The sequence below is a fragment of the Palaemon carinicauda genome, chromosome 39 (assembly GCF_036898095.1).
Source record: "Palaemon carinicauda isolate YSFRI2023 chromosome 39, ASM3689809v2, whole genome shotgun sequence".
NCBI classification, from domain to species: Eukaryota; Metazoa; Arthropoda; class Malacostraca; order Decapoda; family Palaemonidae; genus Palaemon; species Palaemon carinicauda.
In genome coordinates this window covers 66,792,167-66,814,428 of record NC_090763.1, presented here as the reverse complement: position 1 = coordinate 66,814,428, position 22,262 = coordinate 66,792,167, and the positions used below count along the sequence as shown (strand labels likewise).

General features: G+C 49.1%; 1 protein-coding gene across 4 annotated transcripts in view; it reads left to right on the top strand.

Moving 5' to 3' along the window:
- Positions 1 to 22,262, top strand: part of LOC137631237 (acyl-coenzyme A thioesterase 9, mitochondrial-like) — a 332,677-nt gene that overhangs the window by 206,709 nt on the left and 103,706 nt on the right. Inside the window, exon 1 of one of the 4 annotated variants that reach the window (XM_068363018.1) lies at positions 1,006 to 1,096. The exons of 2 other annotated variants lie outside the window; for them this stretch is intronic. The gene's annotated coding sequence lies outside the window, so the exon portion shown is untranslated. Of the gene's footprint in view, positions 1 to 1,005; positions 1,127 to 22,262 lie in introns of those variants that run through there. One more of the 4 variants, XM_068363019.1, reaches the window with a different exon arrangement.

Here is a 22,262-nt window from a genome sequence, read left to right as displayed (position 1 = left end):
AATACACTGTAAACAACTTCAAAAGGATTTCTAAATACATAAATTGATGTTTATGTTCAGTAAAGTATAATATAAGATGATCAAGTTGATATTCATTGGCGCAACTGAATAAAAAAATTGAATAAAAAGCGAGAGTAACTGAAAATGTGGAATTTGTTAAGAACGCCTAGGCCTAGTTAATCCATTCCAGTTACCTGTAACGCATAACTTAACAGCAATATGAAAGACACGTTTAATTATATAATAAGTCACTTATAAAATGTATTCTTTCAGAAAAGGAATTAACAACCTAATGGACGAAGTATTTGAAATTGAAGAAAACGGAAATAAGCGATGCAGAGGGATTGCAACAAATTTTCAAGAAGATAAAACTGCGCGAATAACGATGAATTAGTTCACAGTGAAAGAAACACGTAAAATGCACGTTTTGGGGGAAAAGGTGGTCAATTACAGAGGCAATATACGTGAAATATAATCCTTGTTACTATAAAAGTTCTTTGATTCTAATATGAGAAATATAAGAGGAACACAAGAGAAAACACTTGGTGTAAGAATGTCTAAAAGATTTTATAATCAGGCTCTGCATTATACTAGATATAAAGTAATATAGTAAAAAGAAGAATCAACATCCTTAGAAAACAGAGAGGAATTGATATCAATCATATTACTTTTCATCTGTTTAACTATGTGATAAGGAAGAAACGTTGATGCACTTTATACTAGATTGAAAAAAAAAATAAACATAGAATAAGAAACGAGAACATCCTACTTATCAGACCACACCTTGAAAATAGCAAAAACATGATGAAAACTATTACTTTTTGAGTTAGAAAATGAGGAAAACATATTTGAATATCAAAAAATTATTACAAACTTTGGAAAGCTAAAAAATATTAGATAAGTTCTAAACTAAACTAAAGCAAAGTGAGAAAAAGTGTTGAATAAAGAAAAATTGATCATATAAAAATACTATAAAATTTCATGTGTTACCTCAGGTAAAAACAAACTTTAAAAACTAGAACGATGGAGAGTCGTTCCAAAGACAGACCCTCCAACTACTACTGATAAAACTTCCTCGAACGCCCATTTTATCTCGGTAAGCCTAATCTATTTTAATTTTATTTGTGTAAGTATAATTACCACTAGTTTTCATTATTTATCATTATGCGTCATGAAACAGTTAGCAGAACCTAATATATATTTGCAACTTCCCTCACCTTATTATGACTCGTTAGGTATTAATTACAGTTTCTTTTTTTTTTTCAATCATAACTTTCTTCCGTGCAACTTTTCCCGGATTGATTGATTGATTATTAGTTATCTGGCATCATTTTTCCATGGAAAGGGTAACTTATTTTGATAAATGTATGATACTTTAATTTCTAGCCAAATACATGAGCCTTATATTTTTCCTATTCGTTATCTTGTGTTCTATGCATTTCTGACATGATTATTGGGGCAAACCACCCGTTCATGAGTTTTTGTACCCCCTTATATAAAGACAATTATGGGGGACCCCATTGGGAAACCGGGTTTTTTTTTGGGGGGGTGGGGAAATGTCATAAACGTGTGATTTGCAGCAACAATAATGGTCAGAAATGTAAAATAAGCTCAAGATAACCAGTTGGAAAAATATATGGATCATGTAAGTGGCTGAAATTAGGCCAAACATGATATTTAACACATTTGAGATTTGTGAATGGGTACAGAACCTAGCAAACCCACCTAACCTAACCTAGTAGTTCCCAGGTCACAACCCCTTAGCAGGAGGAAAGCCCTCAGAACCCCTTCCCAGGTCACAGCCCCTAGCCGGGGGGAAGCCCCCAGACCTCCTTCCCAGGTCACAGACTAAAAGAAAATCACAATTCACAAATAGGTTTTTGATGCCAAAATATTCCGTTTCTCGAACATGAGATCAGGAACTCGCGGTCTTCTTGATAGAGTTTATAATAATTCTGTATAAATTTTTGATAATCATTTGAAAAAATTAGTGAACATAATATTAAATCTGTGATTAGTTTAATATTTCAAATGGACACTGATAAAAATAGAAAAGAATTCAAAGTAAAATAGGTGATTGGCTAAGAAAGATTACATGGTAGAGACTGATGTCACAAGATAGATACAATCGGCCACTTTGTGTTTGCTTTCAGAATTTAGGAAAAAAATAGAAACAGCTTAACCGATGTTGGGTTCCACATGATAAAGGGAAGATTAAGTAAGAAAATTATTATTCTTACACAAAAATTTTACGTTTACTGCAAAATTTGCATGTAAGGAAATTGTTTATCCTAACAAGGTTGTGTTAATTAAAACACCTACAAAGTCATAAGCATGAATGGTGCAAGGGTATATATACTGATCTAACTAAGTATAATGCTATTGACCAGATCATGTCTACACTTTTTTTTTCTTTTTGCAGCATTGGAGCACCTAGAAACTTTGGAGGATAGTATTATGGTAAATCTTTAACCATAAAGTTCCCTCTTGACCAAACGCAAGATACAATATACTAACCCATTTGAAGTTCAAAAACATCCATTTACTCATGTAATTTGATTATAGGAGACAGACATAATGCTGAACAATTTTGAGGTAGATGGGCAGTTATGTTATTAGAAATTCAGTAGCCATTTGACCTGGTAAAGACATGGCATTGTAGGCAAGGATGGGTGGGACCGTATATTAGGACCTATCAGTTTGATTTTGTCAAACCCAAAGAGGAGCAATCAGATGAATGGACTTGGCTAGAAAGACATCGTAGAAAATGGTATTGAAATTCCCTTTGTTCCGTAACCGAAATACAAACCATGCTATTTACATAGGGTTTACTTTCGGTGTAGCTGAAATGACGAGCCATTAGAATTTTAACGAGGGTGTATTACCCCCGCGCTAGTTAGCAAGGGGGTAGGGGAGTGGTAGCTAGCTACCCCTCCCCCCCTCACACACTGGTGAACTGCTTCACTTCACTTTTGGCTCGGACGATGAACAGACGTCTCTGTCCCGTCCTCGCATGGCAGCCATTAATGTTTTTTCTTACTTAATTACTTACTTTTCTTATACTTAATATATATGTAAACATTCTTATGTTTATGTATATATTTGAGTATAGAAATACAGTAAATTTCCTTTTCAGTGTTTGTGCTGTGAGTGTGTGTAGGAAGTCCACTCATTGTACGACAACTTCTCCGTGTGGTCTCAGGCCACCACGGTGACTTTTCATGGGGCGCGATCTCTCCCTTGGTCCTTCGGTCTCCCTTCGGCGGGCGCCGTGGGGAATCGTCATCGCTGGACTTTATTTATTAATCTGTTTCTCCGCTGTTCCTCCTTCCCTACGGGGAACTTGGTCTATCAGCATAGGGAACTTGGGAGTTTAGTTTGACTACGGTCTCTCTCTCTCTCCTTGAGGTCGTTCACCCTTTTATTACTACGTATTACGGTAGCTTCCTTCCCGTTGCGGGATGAGTTGCTAATCCGTTTATTTTGTCTCAATTATTTTTTAATAAATCTAATTGTATTTGTTAACTTTTCAGCTTCTGGGTAGAACGCTTTCCTTCGGGGTTCATTCGTTCTTACCATTAGTGAACATTCTTAGATGAATTACATATTTATAATTGTTATAAGTCTGTTTTGTTACAGTTCTCCGCCTTCCCCCCCTTCCCGTGAGTGTCAGTGGGGGAGGAGGGCGCATTCCTGTGCGTAATTCTTTTGTTCTTTTCCCGCAGGGGTTACTCTTCGGAGTTCCCCCGGGGGAATTAATGTTAACCAATTGTTTTATTTTCACAGTTAACTATCTAGTTTTTCGTTTGCCTAATGTGCCAACGAAGCAGAGCTGTCCTGTTGCCGCCTCCTCTACGACTTCGGCATGGGCGTGTTCCCTTCTCCTAGAAGTTCTCCCGTGATAACTGTCAGCTCCTTAGTTCATTTAGAACGCTCAGGAGGTTCGCCTCCATGGGTGGGTACTTCCCTTCCGAGGGAGGTTCCCTTCCCTGGTATGAGTTTTTTCCCCTTCAGGGGGGCCATCTTCTCTTACCTTAATATTTTCTGGTCCCCGGGCGGTTATGCTCTTGGTGCTGAGCGACCGCTTTTGTAACCATGCTCAAGGGGCTGAGCGGTTGCAAGGCCGGACCATGGAGTTCGTGCGATTATGCACTTGGTGCTGAGCAGTCGCACTTGCAGCTACGCTCAAGGGGCTGAGCAGCTGCAGGAGCTCCTCTTCGGAGGGTTGCTCTTTATGGTCAGCTTGCTGATCCAACGGCCCTAAGGGGCGCCTTCATCAGTTCTTCCTGTCTCTTCTACGAAGTGTTCACCTCTCTCGTTCGCGAGAGAGGACACTCATAGAGACTCCTCTTCGGAGGACTCCCCTGCTGTTGTTGCTGAAGGCTCAGTTCCACCCTCCGAACATCTTCGAGGGGGCAGCTGAGTCCAACGATCTCTCCTGCGAGTGTCTCTCCACCTCGGGGGAGTTCACTAACAGAGACTCCTCTTCGGAGGACTGATGATGGTGCTCCTGTCCGTGGTCGTCTTCATCTTCAGCCGCAGAGGATCCTCCTCGACGAGAACAGACAGTTGCAGCTGCTTCACTAGACCTGTCGGCAGTTCGTTCGCGATCTCCGATACCTGCCAGATTTTCTTGTCTTCCTTTCCGTTCCTGGACGCAGTAGCGCTATAGGCGCCTCTCCACCCCGTTTTCCAAACAGGCACCGTTCCCTTCGGGGCTAAGGGCTTATCTCACAATTTGAGTAAGTCCCCTTGGTGCCAGGTTTTTTTAATTTTTTTTTTTTTACCTGTGCAACCTCGTTCTACTGCGTGCGAGTTCGCAAATGCTCTCCTGCTGTGGACCAGACTTCTGCTGAATCAACTCCTGATCGCCAACTCTTCTGAGACCTTCTGTGCGCCTGCTCGCCGGCGCACATCTGATCGCCCTTTTCTGATGTGCGCAATGCGCGCCAACGTTCGCCCTCGCGCCCATGATCTCTGGATTTGGGCGCAAGCAAGGAGATTATTTCTTCACTGAACTCCACGTTCACCTGCTCGCCAGCGCGCATCTGCGCCCCCTTCCCTGATGTGCGCAATACGCGCCAACGTTCGCCCACGCGCCAACGATCTTCGGATCTGGGCGCAGGCAAGGAGTTTATTCCTTCGCCTCCTCGCCGACGATCTCTCTGGTTCTGCACCCTCGCTGATATCGTCTGGCCGCGCATTTTTTCTGGCCACACAACTACGCTCCTACGACCTCCTGGTTCCTGCCTCGTCACGCGCAGTTCAAGAAGTTCCTACGCTAGCGCACAGGTGCTCACAGGTTCTTCTGGACTCGCAGTGCCCTTCTGAGTTTCGCGCCAAGCGCGCCCACGCGCGGTTCTAGTTCCAGCACGCCAACGCGCCAGCACGCTTCCACTTCACACCGTGCCGCCCAGGAGACACCTAAGCTAGCCCACAGGCGCTCACAGGCACCCCTGGGCTCTCCTTACGTGCCAGCGATCTCCTACGCGCCCGCGCGATTCTTCGCCTGCGCGCAAGCGTTTTCAATGCGCCAACGCTTCAATCGTCGTAGGTTTCCTATGCGCCCACGCGTTAACTCTCCTGTACGCGATCGGTCGCTACGCGCCACCGCTCGCCAACGCACCACCGCTCGCCTACGCGCCACCGCTCGCCTACGCGCCACCGCTCGCCTACGCGCCACCGCTCGCCAACGCGCCATCGCTCTCCAACGCGCCATCGCTTGCCCACGCGACATCGCTTGCCCACGCGACACCGCTTGCCCACGCGCCATCGCTTGCCCACGCGCCATCGCTTGCCAATGCGCCATCGCTTGCCAACGCGCCTTCGCCCGCCTACGAGCCATCGCTCGCCAAGACGCGCCATCGCTCGTCAGCGCGCCATCACTCGCTTACGCGCCATCGGTCTCCCGGCCGCCTGCGCTCGCCCTCACGACCGCGCGCAAATGCGCCCGTGTTCGCCCTCGCGCGAACCAACGGTTTTCCATCGCACCAGCGAGCCATCGCTCGCCAAAACGCGCCTTCGCTCGCCAACGCGCCATCGCTCGCCAACGCGCCATCGCTCGCCTACGCACCATCGCTCGCCTACGCGCCATCGGTCTCCCGACCTCCAGCGCTCGCCCTTAACACCTTGCTCCCTCTCACCTGCGCGCCCACGCACACTTTCGCCTGCGCGCCCGCGCGTGGGCACACCCACATTCGCCCGCGCGCGAACCAACGATTTGCCATCGCGCAAGCGCCAGGGTGATTTCGACCACTATTCCCGTCGAATTATCGCAACACGGGCAACCTGGCGAGTCTTCTGGGGCGCGTACTTCCAGATCACGTACTTCCAGATCACGATCTTCTCCCTGTAAACCAGAGCATGGCACGTGCAAGAGCAGGAAGAATCTTCAGAGAGGTCTGGGCAACATTCTTCTCCTTCCTTTCAGGCAGGCCCCATCATCTCTACTCCTCAGGATCGTTCGATTCCCTTTCCCCCAGCGGGAGTCGCTGACACTGCGTCTGTCAGCCGTCAGCAGAGGAGGTACTTCGAGATCATGGGGAAACCTGGTTTAGCCCTTCCTCTCCACCGTTCCGTGGAAGGGTCTTACCAGGGAGGTTTTCTCTCGAGAAATTCTCCGCCCGGCAGGTGACATTCTCTTCTTCGGAGATCTTAAGCAGGGAGAAAGCCGCAAAGTGTGCCATGCGGTCCACTTTGTGGCTGGTTGTCTGGCTTGGATCTCTGGGCATCCTGTTGCGATCCGGGAATTTGTCCAAGGAGAGCTCCAGGAAGGTCATGGAAACTTTCCTCCTCTCGGGCACGAGCACCATCGTTTCCCGGCTCACCAAGTTTCGAACTTGTGGGCAAACTCGATGTTGAAGCATTGAGATGCAATGACCGAGAGGTTCCTCTCGGAAGTCCCAACCATGGATGTCGGCAAGCTCAGACACTCTTCCACCCTTGGAAAGACCTTGTTTTCAGCCCAAGGACGGGGAACGGACAGCTAAGAGGTGGAGAAAGAGAATCACGATTCGCTCCTCCAAAGGCGCTTGCATCCAGACCCTACAAGCCTCCAGCGCCTCAACAACAGCCTCGTCAGCCTAGGACATCGGAACCGGCCCTGGCAGCTAAGACAAGGTGTCTAAACAGCAGCCCCCTCCTGTCAGAGACAAGAAGGGCAGAAAGTCCTTCTGGGGAGGCAATAATCCTGAGGGAGCGGCCGAGGCCGCAAACGCTAGGATTGGCAACCCCCCTGCATGGTCCCCAGTGGGGGGATGCCTAAGGTTGCGCGCTCAGGTGGCAGCAACTCGCGGCCGATTCCTGCACGATCTCCGTGATCAGCCAAGGATATCGCGTCCCGTTCTTCACATCTCTACCTCCACTGACAGCGAATCCAGTGTCGCTGAGCTCCTATGCCATGGGATCGGCAAAGGGGCTAGCCCTTCGGGCAGAAATCGAGACCATGCTCTAGAAGGATGCTCTCCAAAAGGTCATCGACGGCTCCCCCCCCCCGGCTTCTTCAGTCAACTCTTTCTTGTAAGAAAGCGTCTGAAGGCTGGAGACCTGTCTCGACCTCTCAGCCCTGATCAAGTTTGTCGAACAAACTTCGTTCAGCGTGGAACAGCAGAGTCAATCAGGCTTGTAGTGAGACCATAAGTCTTCATGTGCACACTGGATCTGAAGGACGGGTACTTCCAGATCCCAATCCATCCGTCTTCCAGGAAGTACTTGAAATTCAGCCTAGACAACAAGATATACCAGTTCTAGGTGCGGTGTTTCGATCTCTCCACAGCACCGCAGGTATCCTCCAGAATGTTCACCCTGTTATCTTCATGGCCAAACAGGAGCGGCATCCGTCTTCTTCGTTTTCTGGATGACTGGCTATCCCAGGCAGTCTCGGAATCGACCCTTCTTCGACACCGAGACAAGCTTCTGGGACTTTGCCAAGATCTAGGGATCATGGTAATCCTCGAGAAGTCTTCTCTGCTTCCATCTCAACAACTGGGATATCTAGGCATGATGTTAGACTCCAATCTCCAAGCCTTCCCATCAGATGTCAAGATAGCAAGGCTGAGGAGAGTCACAGAACCTTTCCTCAGACGAGGAGAGCTTCCAGCCCTATCTTGGTTACGCCTCCTAGGTCACCTTTCCTCCTTGGCCAGACTAGTTCCAACGGCCGCCTCAGGATGAGATCCCTGCATCGGCGGCCCAAGTCCCGGTGGAATCAAGACAACGATTCCCTGGATATTCTGGTCCCTTTGGGACCTGCGGTACGAGTGGACCTGCAGTGGTAGTTGACCTATGGTAACCTTTGCAAGGGAATGGATCTTCTTGCCCTTCCCCCGCATTTGATGCTGTTCTCGGACTCGTCAAAACAAGGGGGGGGGATGCACATTCTGAATCAGGCCTATGGTCAGAACCAGAAGGGTACCTCCACATCAATCTGCTAGGAATGAAGGCCGTAGTCTGGCCCTTCAACACTTCCAGCAGACCCTGGCGAGTCACTCCGTGGACGACAACTCCACGTTAGTGCCTTTTGTTTCAACAAGCAGGGAGGTACCTTTTCATATCAACTTTCTCATCTTGCAGTAGAGATACTGAGATGAACCGAAGTCCACTCAATACCCTATCGGCTCGCTTCATTCCGGACAAAGGAATGTGCTCTCCGACAGTCTGAGCAGGGCCTCACAGATAGAGAGTACCGAGTGGTCTTCGGCCCCCCCCCTGGTAGCCAACAAGTCCTGACCTTGTGGACCTGTTTGCGACAGCCTTGAATTTCAAGCTGCTGCTGTACTACTCCCAGTCCAAGACCCCAAGGCATTCTGGCAAGATGCCTTCCTACACGGTGGGACAACATCGACGTCTACGCCTTCCCACCGTTCTGTCTGTTGAGAAGGGGGCTCAACAAACCAGACTATCGGTCAACCTGTCGATGACTCTGATAGCTCCGCTGCGGCATCATGCATAGTGGTTCCCGGAACTTCTGCATCTCCTGACGGAACTCCTGAGAGAACTTCCCCCACGACACGAGCTACTCAAACAACCACACGGCAACATCTACCACAAGCCGTAGCATCGCTTCGGCTTCACGCCTGGAGACCATCCAGCATCCCCTCACAGAGAGAGGCGTTCCGCAACAAGTTGCGGAGCGGATGCCTCAACACCTGCGAAAGTCATCCGCAGGGGTCTACCAGGCGAAGTGGAGAGTCTTCTGTGGTTGGTGTTGTGGGAGAGGTACCTCTCCCCTTGATGCCTCTATTCCAGCAATAGCGGAGTCATTGTATATCGGCGGGAGGAAATGCGCCTTTCGCTTTAGGCGGTGGAAGCCTATCGCTCAGCCTTTAGCCTGGCCTTCAGGCTGAAAGGAATAGACATTTCCTCCTCGCTGGATCTTTCTTCGCACATACGATTAGAGATCTCCTTGCGAACCATTACGCCGGGCTTCTGATCGTCACCTGTCTTGGAAGACGGTGCTCCCGCTCGCTCTGGCCTCGGCCAAGCTTGTCAGCGAACTTCATGGTCTCTCGTACGACGTCGCCCATTAAAGAGGATAGGTGGAGGTAACGTTCAGTTTTACGAATAGAACTTACCTGGCAGTTATATATACATAGCTAATTATCTCTATTTCGGCAGAATTTTTCTAAAACTAGGCAACCGCCTTGTGGTGGTTGGGTGGTAACACCCGTCAAAGGGTGGTAGGAGGAATCATTCCCGTTCTCTGTTCTTCAGTTCATCTCTGCCGGCCGGATCGATAACACGTTGGTCCGTCATTAAGAGTTTTTTCTTCGATTTCCCTGCTCGGTGTACCAGTCTGCTTTTTTTGGTGAAGTACTCTGATTTGGGGTTTTGGCGATCGTTGTATTTTGTTTTCTCTTAGTTTTTTTGTTTGCTGTGTTTCATTATGAGTGAAAAGAGTCATTACCGTATCTGTGCGAATGAGGAATGTAAGGTGAGACTTCCCAAAATGGCGGTTGATCCTCACACTGTTTGTTCTCATTGTAGGGGTTTTGTTTGTGCCCTTGATAATAGGTGCGGGGAATGTAAGGTTTTGGATGAGAAAGATTGGTTAATTATGAAGCGCTATGTGCGTAAGCTAGAGCTCGATAGAGTTAGGAGAGCTTCTAGGTCTAAGTCTAAGTCTGTTAGTGGTAAGGAAGACGAACTTAGCGTAGATTTATCTATTGATCCTATTATTGATTCCTCTTTGGAAGTTGATCCTTCCCTTGAGGTAGTAACTCCTGCACCTACTACAGGTTCCGTATCTACGGATGACCCTCGGTACGCTAGCCTGGCGGCCGAGTTGAAGGCCATTAAAGAACAGCTGGAGGCCTTTAAAGGTAAGGAAAGTGAAAGTGCTTGTGTTAGTGCAGTGGAGGTGGCGACCGACCGAATCTGTCATACCCCTAGGCCTAGACCTCTACCAAGCTCCCAGGACCAAGGGAGAAGGTACGTCGATGACCGAAAGGGGGTGAGAGGTACGTACCCTCGGTCAGCCGTCGCCTCAGACAGTCCTGTTGTCTATTCCCAGGCTGCTCTTGACCGTCACGGGAAAGACGAGTCGGATGTGTTGTTTTCTTCTCCGAATTCGTCCAGACGTAAATGGAAGTATGAAGCTTCAAGACCTACTAAGAGGAGATGGAACCGCGACGAACGGTCTCGTTCTTTCTCTCCCGGTTCTAGCAGTTCTGAACCTTGTCCGTCGGAGGATGATTTCGACTCCGTGCCTGTGAAAAGGACGAAGCCTGCTGCCGAAGATACGAGTGTTATTCGTCAGCCCCCCCCTTCGGATCCGCAAGACCCAGCTGATGTTGCTAAATCCTTTATGTCTGTCATGCAGGAACAACTTTTGACTTTAGTACAAGCCTTTAGCCGCCCTCACGCCCAGTCTGACAGACGTAAAGACGACTCGTTGCCGATTAAGAAGTCTGCTTCTAAGAGAGAACGGAGTTCTTCTTTAAAGAGAACTTCTCCCTCTCTACGCCAGGATGAGGAATGTGTGCTTGCGCCAGGCGATACTTCTTCGCGATACCAGGGCGATACGTTTTCTCGTTCTCGATACCGGGACGATACCTTATCGAACGAAGCTGCTTCTCGTTCTCGATACCAAGACGATACCGCCTCCCGTGCGCTTCGACACGACGATACCTCCTCTCGTTCGCTTCGCCACGACGATACCTCCTCTCGTTCGCTTCGCCACGACGATACCTCCTCTCGTTCACGACGCCACGACGATACCGACCCTAGTTCTCGACGCCACGACGATACCGCCTCTCGTTCACGACGCCACGACGATACCGCCTCTCATTCTCGCCGCCACGACGATACCGCCTCTCATTCTCGCCGCCATGACGATACCGCCTCTCGCTCTCGACGACAGAACGACTCTGCCTCTCGTTCTCGGTCCCAGGGCGATACCACCCTGCCTCTTCGGGACGATACTGCCTCTCGTTCCAAGGATTCTTCTAGCGCGGGACTCCAGGATGCAACCCGTCTTTTGCAGGATGATGCCTTTGATTTGCCCTTGTCGGGTTCTAAGGATTCTCCTCTTTCGAAGGATATTGCAGATGTGGATCAGGCCCTCGAGGATGTTTCTGATGACGATGATAATCCTGCCGATGCTGTGGGAGATTACAAAGTTCTCTCTCGCTCCCTTCTTGAACTTTTTGGAGAGGAATTCCAACCTGCTGCCCCTCAATCTCCTCAGTCCCAATTTAACAGAAAGAAGGCCAAGAAACAGTCGGCCTTCATCAAGATGAAGCTGTCTATCTCCGCAAAGAAGGCTCTCTCGAAGATTGATGACTGGATGATGGAGCGGAGACAAACAGTTAAGACTTCCTTCTCGTTTCCACCAGCTCGTCTTGCTTCAAGAGCGGGTATGTGGTATGCAACTGGAGAACCTTTGGGTCTGGGAGTGCCTTCCTCCTCCAAGGGTGACTTCTCTGGTTTAGTGGACTCTGCTAGAAGGCATGCTCTCAACTCAGCCAAGGTCATGTGGTCAATGTCGGAGCTGGATCATCTCGTCAAAGGTATTTTTAGAGCCTTTGAGGTTTTTAGTTTCCTAGACTGGTCGCTTGGGACTCTCGCAAGGAAAACTGAACAGATGGATGGATCTAGGGACCTTACGAGCATTATGTCCTGTATGGATAAGGCCCTCAGAGATGGGGCGAATGAGTTGGCTGCTCTGTTCTCAGCTGGGGTCCTAAAGAAGAGAGCTCTGCTTTGCTCTTTTGCTTCTAGGTCTGTTACCAATGCTCAAAAGTCTGAGCTTCTTTACGCCCCCCTCTCTCAACATCTTTTTCCCGAGTCTCTGGTTAATGACATTACGCGTTCTCTGGCCCAAAAAGCCACCCAAGACCTTTTATCTCGTTCTGCTCGTAAGCCCTTTGCAGCCCCTCCTTCTTCTTTGAAACGGGAGGAAAGGAGATTCCAGCAGCCCTTTCGGGGCAGGACTACTTCAAGATCAGATTTTAGAGGGAGAAGGCAAGATTCAGGACCAAGATCTACCAGGGGTTCTTTCAGACCTCGCTCCAGGAAATGAAGTTCGTCTCCTCCAGACGGTAGGCGCAAGACTGTCAGGTTTTTGGCAGTCCTGGAAGAGGAGAGGGGCGGACACCTGGTCCCTCTCAGTCATCAAGGAAGGATACAAGATCCCCTTTCTGAAAAAACCTCCTCTCGCAGATGCTCCGCTGGCCTTAGTAGCCCGGTACTCAGATCCTGGGAAACAGAAGGCTCTAGTAGACCTTGTCAACCAAATGCTAGACAAGGGGGCGATAGAACCGGTTCGGGATCTAGTCTCCCCAGGCTTTTACAATCGCCTGTTTCTGGTCCCCAAGAACTCGGGCGGATGGAGACCCGTCCTGGATGTCAGCGCGCTCAACGTATTTGTGGAGAAGACAAAGTTCTCCATGGAGACGACTCAGTCGGTGCTGGCGTCAGTACGTCCAGGGGACTGGATGGTGTCCCTCGACTTGCAGGACGCATATTTCCATGTCCCCATCCATCCGACTTCGAGGAAGTACCTGAGGTTTGTAATGGAGGGCAAGTGCTTCCAATTCAGAGCTCTTTGCTTCGGTCTCAGCACGGCTCCTCAAGTCTTCACCAGGGTAATGGCGAATGTGTCAGGTTGGCTGCATCAGGAAGGGATAAGGATATCCTTCTATCTGGACGATTGGCTGATTCGTGCACGATCGAGGGAGAAATGTCTGGAGGATTTACGGAAGACTTTTATGATGGCTCAGGATCTAGGCCTGGTCATCAACAGGGAGAAGTCTCAGATCAGACCGAGTCAGACTATTCTCTATTTGGGGATAGTTCTGAATTCAGTTCTTTTTCGGGCTTCTCCCTCTCAGGAAAGACAGGCCAAGTGTCTCGTAAAAGTCAAAACTCCTGGACAAGAAGAGATGCACAGCGAAGGAGTGGATGAGTTTGCTGGGGACTCTGTCCTCCCTCGAACTGTTTGTCTCTCTGGGGAGACTCCACCTAAGGCCTCTTCAGCACTTTCTTTCGAAGACATGGAACAGAAAGATGCAGGAAGACTCCTTTTCCTTCCCCATTCCAATAGAAGTCAAGACTCTTCTGAAGTGGTGGCTGGACCCAGCCTTGTTAGGGGAAGGGATCTCCTTACACAAGAAGAACCCAGACCTAGTGTTGTTTTCAGACGCATCAGAGTCAGGCTGGGGGGCAACACTAGAAAGCAAGGAGGTCTCAGGCGATTGGGAAGGAATTCAGCTGGGATGGCACATCAACAACAAGGAGCTGATGGCCATTTTTCTGGGGCTAAAGGCCTTCAAGGACTTGGTGTCTGGGAAGATTGTGGAGGTCAACTCAGACAACACCACAGCTCTTGCTTACATCAGGAAGCAAGGAGGGACTCACTCTCTGTCTCTCTTCGAGACAGCAAGAGAGCTCCTTCTTTGGGCGAAGGAGAACAGGATAAGCCTGCTGACGAGGTTTGTTCAGGGACAGAAGAATGTGAGGGCGGACATGCTCAGCAGGAAAGGGCAGGTCCTTCCCACAGAATGGACCCTCAACCAACAGGTCTGTCAGAGTATCTGGAGGCTGTGGGGGAGACCCCTCATCGATCTTTTCGCCTCCAATTTATCCAAGAGGATCCCCATCTATTGCTCCCTAGTTCCGGACAGAGAGGCAATAGCAGTAGACGCCTTTTTGATGGATTGGACGGGGATGGACACTTATGCTTTTCCCCCGTTCAAGATCATCAATCTGGTAGTCAGGAAATTCGCCCTCCTCGATTCGGGACGGATGATCCTGATAGCTCCGTTCTGGCCGATGAGGGAATGGTTCACGGAGGTGGTGGACTTGTTGATGGACTTTCCAAGAAGCCTCCCTGCAAGTCCAAATCTGCTCAGACAACCCCACTTCGAGAGATATCATCAAAACCCCCTCGCTCTCTATCTGACTGCCTTCAGACTATCGAGAAGCTCGTCAGATCGAGAGGCTTTTCAGCGCAAGCTGCGAAAGCTATCGCCAGAGCGAGGAGGGTCTCTTCGCAGAGGGTCTACCAGTCCAAGTGGGAGACTTTTAGGGCTTGGTGTAGGAAGCACAAGATTTCCTCATCCACTACCTCTGTGAGCCAGATTGCGGATTTCTTGTTGTACCTCAGACAGGACGCTAAGCTAGCTGTGTCCACTATCAAAGGGTACAAAAGTATGCTCTCTTCCGTCTGTCGGCATAGAGGCTTGGACTTGTCTCGCGACAAGGACTTACATGACCTCTTGAAGTCTTTTGAGACGACCAAGCAGACCCAGTTAAAGCCCCCTTCTTGGAACCTTGATGTAGTTCTTAAATTTCTGTGCACCAAGAGATTTGAGCCCATATCACAGGCTCCCCTTAGGGAGGTTACCAAGAAGACCCTCTTTCTTTTGGCCTTAGCAACAGCTAAAAGAGTTAGTGAAGTCCATGCAATTGAAAAACAGGTAGGCTTCAATCTGAATGGGGCAGTTTGTGCCTTGAGATTAGACTTTCTCGCTAAGAACGAGAACCCTTCTAAGCCCTGGCCGAGGACCTTTGAGGTTCCTAACTTGACCAACCTAGTGGGTCAGGAGCAAGAGAGGCTGCTCTGTCCAGTACGAGCCCTCAAGACCTACTTGTCTCGCACAAAAAGTGTGAGAGGCTCTTCTAGCTCCCTGTGGTGTTCTGTGAAAGATCCTCAAAAGCCCCTTTCCAAGAACGCTTTATCCTTTTTCCTGAGGGAAGTGATAAGAGAAGCGCATCTCTTGTGTGAGGAGGAACACTTCGGACTTTTAAAAGTGCAAGCCCACGAAGTGAGGGCCATTGCGACCTCGCTTGCTTACCGCAAGAACATGTCGCTCCGTCAAATTATGGATGCGACATTCTGGAGGAGCAACTCTGTGTTCGCCTCTCATTACCTCAGAGAGGTGAGGGTGGATTATGAGAAATGTTATACCTTGGGACCATACGTAGCTACGGCTTCTGTATTAGGCAAAGGAGTTACTACCTCCCCTCAACCTTAGTTTTGTTTACTTGTGCATAGGTTGGTGTATTTTTTTATTGGTTGTCTGAGGACTTCGACTTGTGTACAGTCACCTCAGTCTAGTTAGATCATTTTTATCTACTTTGCAAATGTTAGGTGGTTGGTTTGGTAAAGTTGCGGTTTTTTTATTTTGGGCAATAGGTAGTCCTGAAGTCTAGTCAGATTGTTGGTCTCACCCCGTTGACAGACTCGATTGAGTGTTTTCAGCACTGCAGGTCACATCCTGGCTGACACTCCTAAGGGAAAGCGACTCAAGAGGCAGGAACCTTTGAAGTCAGCTACCTTAGCAGGTAAGGAATCAAGGTGTTTATTTATCCTACAACTTTTTTGGTTGTTTCCCCAACGATGTTACTGTCTATCACCCTCCTCCAAGTGTGTTAATCAGCTATGTATATATAACTGCCAGGTAAGTTCTATTCGTAAAAATGAAGTTTTTATGATAAAACAAAGTTTTATGAATACTTACCTGGCAGTTATATATACATTCGAAGGCCCACCCACCTCCCCTCAGGAGACAGGTCGGGCATAGATGAACTGAAGAACAGAGAACGGGAATGATTCCTCCTACCACCCTTTGACGGGTGTTACCACCCAACCACCACAAGGCGGTTGCCTAGTTTTAGAAAAATTCTGCCGAAATAGAGATAATTAGCTATGTATATATAACTGCCAGGTAAGTATTTATAAAACTTTGTTTTATCATAAAAACTTCATGTTCGTCCCTGAGTTGGTTACTAGACTCAAAATCTTGGAGTCCCAGACCTTCGGTTTGACTCCTTCAGGATTTCGAGTCTCCATTCTGTAACAGATGACCCAGACCTTCTCCTACTATGCCCAGTAAGGAGTCGGAGGGGTTATCTTAAAGAACAGCTGCAGTTCGTCCTCACGTGCAAGCCCTGTTTGGGAGCACAGGGAGGACGGAGAGGAGGGTCATCAAGAATGCCTTTTCAGCCTGGATTCAAAGGGTCATCCATCACGCCCTGAATCCAGACCCTCCTCCGTCACGTCGCCTTAGAGCACACTATGTCAGAGGCATCGCAACGTCCCTGGCCTTCAAGAGGAACTACTCTGTGACGCAGGTGCTACAAGCTGGAGTCTGGAAGCGTCTAACGACCTTCACAGCCCACTACCTGCAGGACGTGACCCACAGAAGCCTCGATACGTTTACTATCGGCCCTGTGGTGGCTACACAACAGTTAGTCTAACATCAGGCTCCTTTATGGACAGGTAGCAGAAGGTTGAGGGCATTGTTATCCGGTTTTAGACTGCATGAATGAAAGAAGTATGTCTGGCCCTTACTTCTTTCTTCATCCTCCCCTCTCTTGGGGAAAGCAGCATCCTGGGTTCTCTGCATAGCTGACCTCAAACCTCTGCAGGTAAACCATGCTTCCTTGTGTTCCTAATATTAAGTTAATACTGTCGCGTCCCCCATACCCTGACGAGGTGGTATTGGGAACGTCCTAGCCTAGAATTCCAGCTAAAGGACTTCAGGTCGACTTCCTAGGAGAAGTCACACTTCTTCCCTCCACACACAAGCTTATGTAGGCCGCACGTTTCTTGCGTAGCAAGAAACTTGCGAGGTGCCGGGACTTTTTCTCGAGTGCTGCTCACTCGGATTCTGAGTCCCCGGGTAAGCCAAAGCCAGTAAGGCTGGGGACTTTCCACTCTTCCTTAGGGTAAGTCACCCTATGTAAATAGCGTGGTTTGTATTTCGGTTACGGAACAAATGACAAATTCGGAGATAATTTGTATTTTTCCTAACCATACAAACCTTAGCTATTTACACATGTTTGCCCGCCAGCCCTGTCCCCAAGGCAAGTCCTACCTCTAAGTGAAGTGAAGCAGTTCACCGGTGTGTGAGGGGGGGAGGGGTAGCTAGCTACCACTCCCCTACCCCCTTGCTAACTAGCGCGGGGGTAATACACCCTCGTTAAAATTCTAATGGCTCGTCCTTTCAGCTACGCCAAAAGTAAACCCTATGTAAATAGCTAAGGTTTGTATGGTTAGGAAAAATACAATTGTTCCGTAACTGAAATACAAACCACGCTATTTACATTGGGTTTACCTTTTAGCGCAGCTGAAATGGCGAGCCATTAGAATTTACCGAGGGTGTATTACCCCCGCGCTAGTTAGCGGGGGGGTAGGGGAGTGGTAGCTAGCTACCCCTCCCCCCCTCACACACAGATGAATGCTCACCTTCACTTTTGGCTCGGACTGTGACAGACGTCTCTGTCTTGGTCCTCTCTTGGCAGCCATTGTTTGTTTTGTCTTAACTTAATCGCTTACTTTTCTTTTATTCAATATATATGTAAACATGTTTTCATGTTTGTATATATATTTGAGTATAGAAATCAGTAAGTTTCCTTTTCAGATTTTTGTGTGTAGTGTACGATATCTACGTGGTGTCCTCGGCAGTTAGGCCACCACGGCGTAATTTTTATGGGTGGCGATCGAGTTTGACTTCGGTCTTTCTCTCTCTCTCTCTCTTTCTCTCTCTCTCTCTCTCTCTCTCTTGAGGTCGTTCACCCTTTTACTACGTGTTACTACGCCCTTGTAGCTTCCTTTCCGTGTGGGGGAGTTGCTACGCTGTACGTTTGTCTCAATTAGTTTATGAATCTAATTGTAGTTGTTTTTTTCAGCTTGTAGAACGATTCCTTTCGGGGTTTTCGTTCTTTCTTTAGTGTTCATTCATTTTTAAATTACATAATTACATAGTTTCATAATTATAATTGTTATAATTCTGTTTTGGTTACAGCTCTCCTTCCGTGAGTGTAAGTGGTTGTGAGGGCACGTGCCTGTTGTGTAATTCTTGTTTCCTTTCCCTCGGGATTCCTCTTCGGAGCCTTCCCGGGTGAATGAATGTGTACTAATGATTTTTGAATGAATGTGTACTAATGATTTTTGTTTTATTTTTTTACAGTTACCGATCTAGTTCGTTTCTGTAATATGGCAACGGTGTGAGCTGTCTTGTTGAGGCCTGGGGATTCGGCTGTTGCTGCTTTCCCCCTTATATTTTCGTCGGGGGCGTGTCTCCTTCTACTGGAAGTACTCCCGTGACGACGGACAGCTCTCCAGTTCATTTTAGAACTCTCAAGGAGGCTTGCCTCCTTGGGCGGGTAACTTTCCTTCCGAGGGAAGTTTTCCCTGTCCAGGCTTGAGTTTTTCCCCTTTTGGGGGGTTCTTCTCTTGCCTTTTTTTCGTGCGACTATGCTCTTGGTGCTGAGCGGTCACACCTGCAGTTTCGCTCAAGGTTCTGGGCAACTGCAGGAACCCCTCTTCGGAGGATTGCTCCTTTTAGGTCACTGGCTGACCAGTCTCTTCTACGAAGTGTTTCTCTTTCGTTCGCGAGAGAGTACACTCATAGAGACTCCTCTTCGGTGGATTCTTCTGCTGCTGTTGCTGTTGGCCTCCCTCGCCGTAAGGCCCACCGTCCGCCTCGTCGTAAGGGCCTCTCATCTCCCTATAAGGGTGCTAAGAGGTGCCTTTTTGAATCTCCGTTTGCAGCCTACAACTCCTTTTTCTTGATCTTCCGCCTTGGTGCAGGTGGACAGCAGTCTGATCTCGTCTGCCGACGGGCAACGGTCTTCCCGACGGACAAAGGTCTCCCAACGGACATCAGTCTCCCGGCGGACAGGCTACGGTCTTCCGATGGACATCTGTCTCCCGACAGACAACGCAGGGTTCCCCTGCGCGCCCTTCTGCTGTGTTCTCTCCTGCTCCTGCTCAGTGTTAGCGCACAGGCGCTCTCCTGCTCATCAGCGCTTCCTGATCGCTAGCGCTCTCCTTTCGCCAGCGCTCTCCTTTCGCCAGCGCTCTCCTGTTCGTCAGCGCTCTCATGATGATCATCCCTGCTGTTCCTGTTGGTTCCTGTTACGCGACCTGTGCGCCCACGTTCGTCCTCGCGATCTAGAACTTCGGTTCAGGTCTGGGTCAAGGACTCTTCTTCTATACGCAGGCTTCCACGCGTTGCCTTCTGCTCGTCAGCGATCATCAGCTCGCCAGCGATCACCTGCTCGCCAGCGTTCACCTGCTCGCCAGCGCGCACAAGCGATTTTAGTATCGCCTATTCAACAGCGTTCTACACGTCAGCGATCACCTGTTTCTCGGCGATCTCCGGATCGCCCGCGTGTGTTACAGCCGGCACGCCAACGTTCTCCAACACTTCTGAAGGAACATGGTTCGCCAGCTACTAGCTCGCCATCGCCCACCTGTGCATGCTGCTCGCCATCCCCCGCCTGCGGATGCTGCTCGCCATCGCGCGATCGCCCGCCTGCGGATGCTGCTCGCCATCGCCCGCCTGCGGATGCTGCTCGCCATCGCGCGATCGCCCGCCTGCGGATGCTGCTCGCCATCGCGCGATCGCCCGCCTGCGGATGCTGCTCGCCATCGCGCGATCGTCCGCCTGCGGATGCTGCGCGCGATCGCTTGCCTGCGCGTGCTGCTCGCCATCGCGCGATCGCCCGCCTGCGCGTGCTGCTCGCCATCGCGCGATCGCCCGCCTGCGCCTGCTGCTCGCCATCGCGCGATCGCCCGCCTGCGCATGCTGCTCGCCATCGCGCGATCGCCCGCCTGCGCATGCTGCTCGCCAGCACTCGCCAACGCGTCGACATGCCACAACGCGCCATCGCCAACCTGCGCGTTAGCGCTCACCAGCTCACCACCGAATGCCTGTTGATCCATATTGCCTGCGATCTTCCTCGCCCACGCGGCAGCGCATTTCCTCGCCATCGCGCTAACGCTTGCGTTCACCGCCTCGGAGTCGCGCTCATTCACCTGCCCACCCTCGCGACCGCTCGCCTGCCCACCCTCGCGAACGCTCGCCTGCGCGCCCGCGCGACCGTTCGCCTGCGCGACCGCTCGCCTGCGCGATCATTCGCCTGCGCGCCCACACGCCCACGTGCCTGCACGTCTACGCTCATGCGCGTCCGCGCACATGCTCTCCAATGTTCGCCCGCGCGCAAACCAGCGGTATTCCATCGCGCGGACGGACGGTGTTCCGTCGCGCGAACCGACGGTGTTCCATCGCTCGAACCTACAGTGTTTCTTCGCACAAACGTCGGCTTAATTCTTGCAGTATCCATTGCTCGTCTATGGGTTATCGCTCGCCGACCACCAGCTCTCGCCCTTCCTACCACGCTCGCTCTCCTTCTGCGCTCCTTCGCTCACCTTCGTTTGCGTTCCTGCGTGACCGCGCATGGGCGCTTCCACGTTCGCCCACGCGCAAATCTTTGATTCTGGAGAGGGAGGTCTCAACCTTCCGGACTCAACAGTGGTAGCTTATACACCCCCCCCCCCCCCCGGAACCCCCCCAAGCGCTGGCGCGAGCCCTAAACCACGCCCCCTTGGGCCGAGTTACCAGGGACGAGCGGGTTGACTCGGCAATGGAAGTCACATTTCTGAAGTTGACTTCGGCATAGAACGTTCTCCTCTTTTCCCTCCCGCTGCTCCCAACATATATTTGCCGGTTTTCATTATTCTGCACTCAGCAACCAGAGTAATATCTCAGCCCACGGCTTAATTATGGCTAGGCAAATTCTTACTTCTGTGGAGGTGCATCGGCTTAGCGAAGACTCCAGCGAAGAGGAGAACGAAATCAGTAACGAAAAACGAACACAATCGACTGCAGGAAGTGATATGCCTTCTAATTCTGATATCGTAAATATGTTACTCCAACAGAATCAACCACTCATGAAAATCATTCAGAAAAGGTAAGGTTTTAAATTCTGTTTACAACGAAAACATCATATGGAAAGCAGCTGATTTAGACTAATGACGTCACAAATGCAAATGGCGGCCCCCATACGTAAGTTTGTTATGATTTGAATGCTTAGAGCAGGCATTTCCGAACATAGCGTAAGTAGCTTAAGCAAAGCATGTGCATGATTACAACACGAATAATTGGAGTAAACAAACTAAATACTCCAATTTATTTATATAACAAAATTATAATTTGGTATACAAAACTAATTGCTTGCCTGACACATCAAAGCACGCAGCTTAATAGGCAGTAGGCTAGACCACAGGTAAGTTTGAGTTTACATTTCTCGCTTTAAACCTATCGACACTAGCCTAGGCCCTGGGGGGCGATCTGATAAGGGTTACATATGAGGCAGGTCTAGTTTATTAATAATAACAGATATAAACTTATCATTCACTTAAATATGGCACTGAATTAACCTAAGAGGGCTATTTGAGTCGTGAACCCCATTGCCTGACTTCAGCCTTCTAGGTCCGCTGCTGTCCATATTTACTATACCTGTTGAACAAACATTTAAATTAATCTATGGTAAATAATTCACTGATATTAAACATTCATCTCGGCAGAAGTGGTTCACCTGCTAAGAAGAATGAGGCTCCCCCTCCTACTAAGCGCTCAAGACGATCACCTGAATTACCTGAAAGTGCAAATTTAGACTTCTTTTCCTTTTATAATAATGGAGATGAAAGTGATTACGAGGATTTCAACCTTCTTACCTTCCATAAACCCATTCCTTCATATATTTCCACCAATTTCAAAGCTGAACCATCTTTTCATAGAGAAGGGAAAATTCAATTGAATAATTCACTAGTAGCATTAACTTTCAGTGAAGGCCATAGTGATAACCGGGATAAATTCTTTGTTAGTAGTCAAAATAAGGAGTTCTCAGACTTTTTCAAATTAATTAATACTCCAAAGTTGAATTTCTGGCCTGAAGGTAAGGTATTTGATGACAGCTATAAGAGAAAATTTTTTTATGACATAGAAAATATTAAAATGAGTATTTCT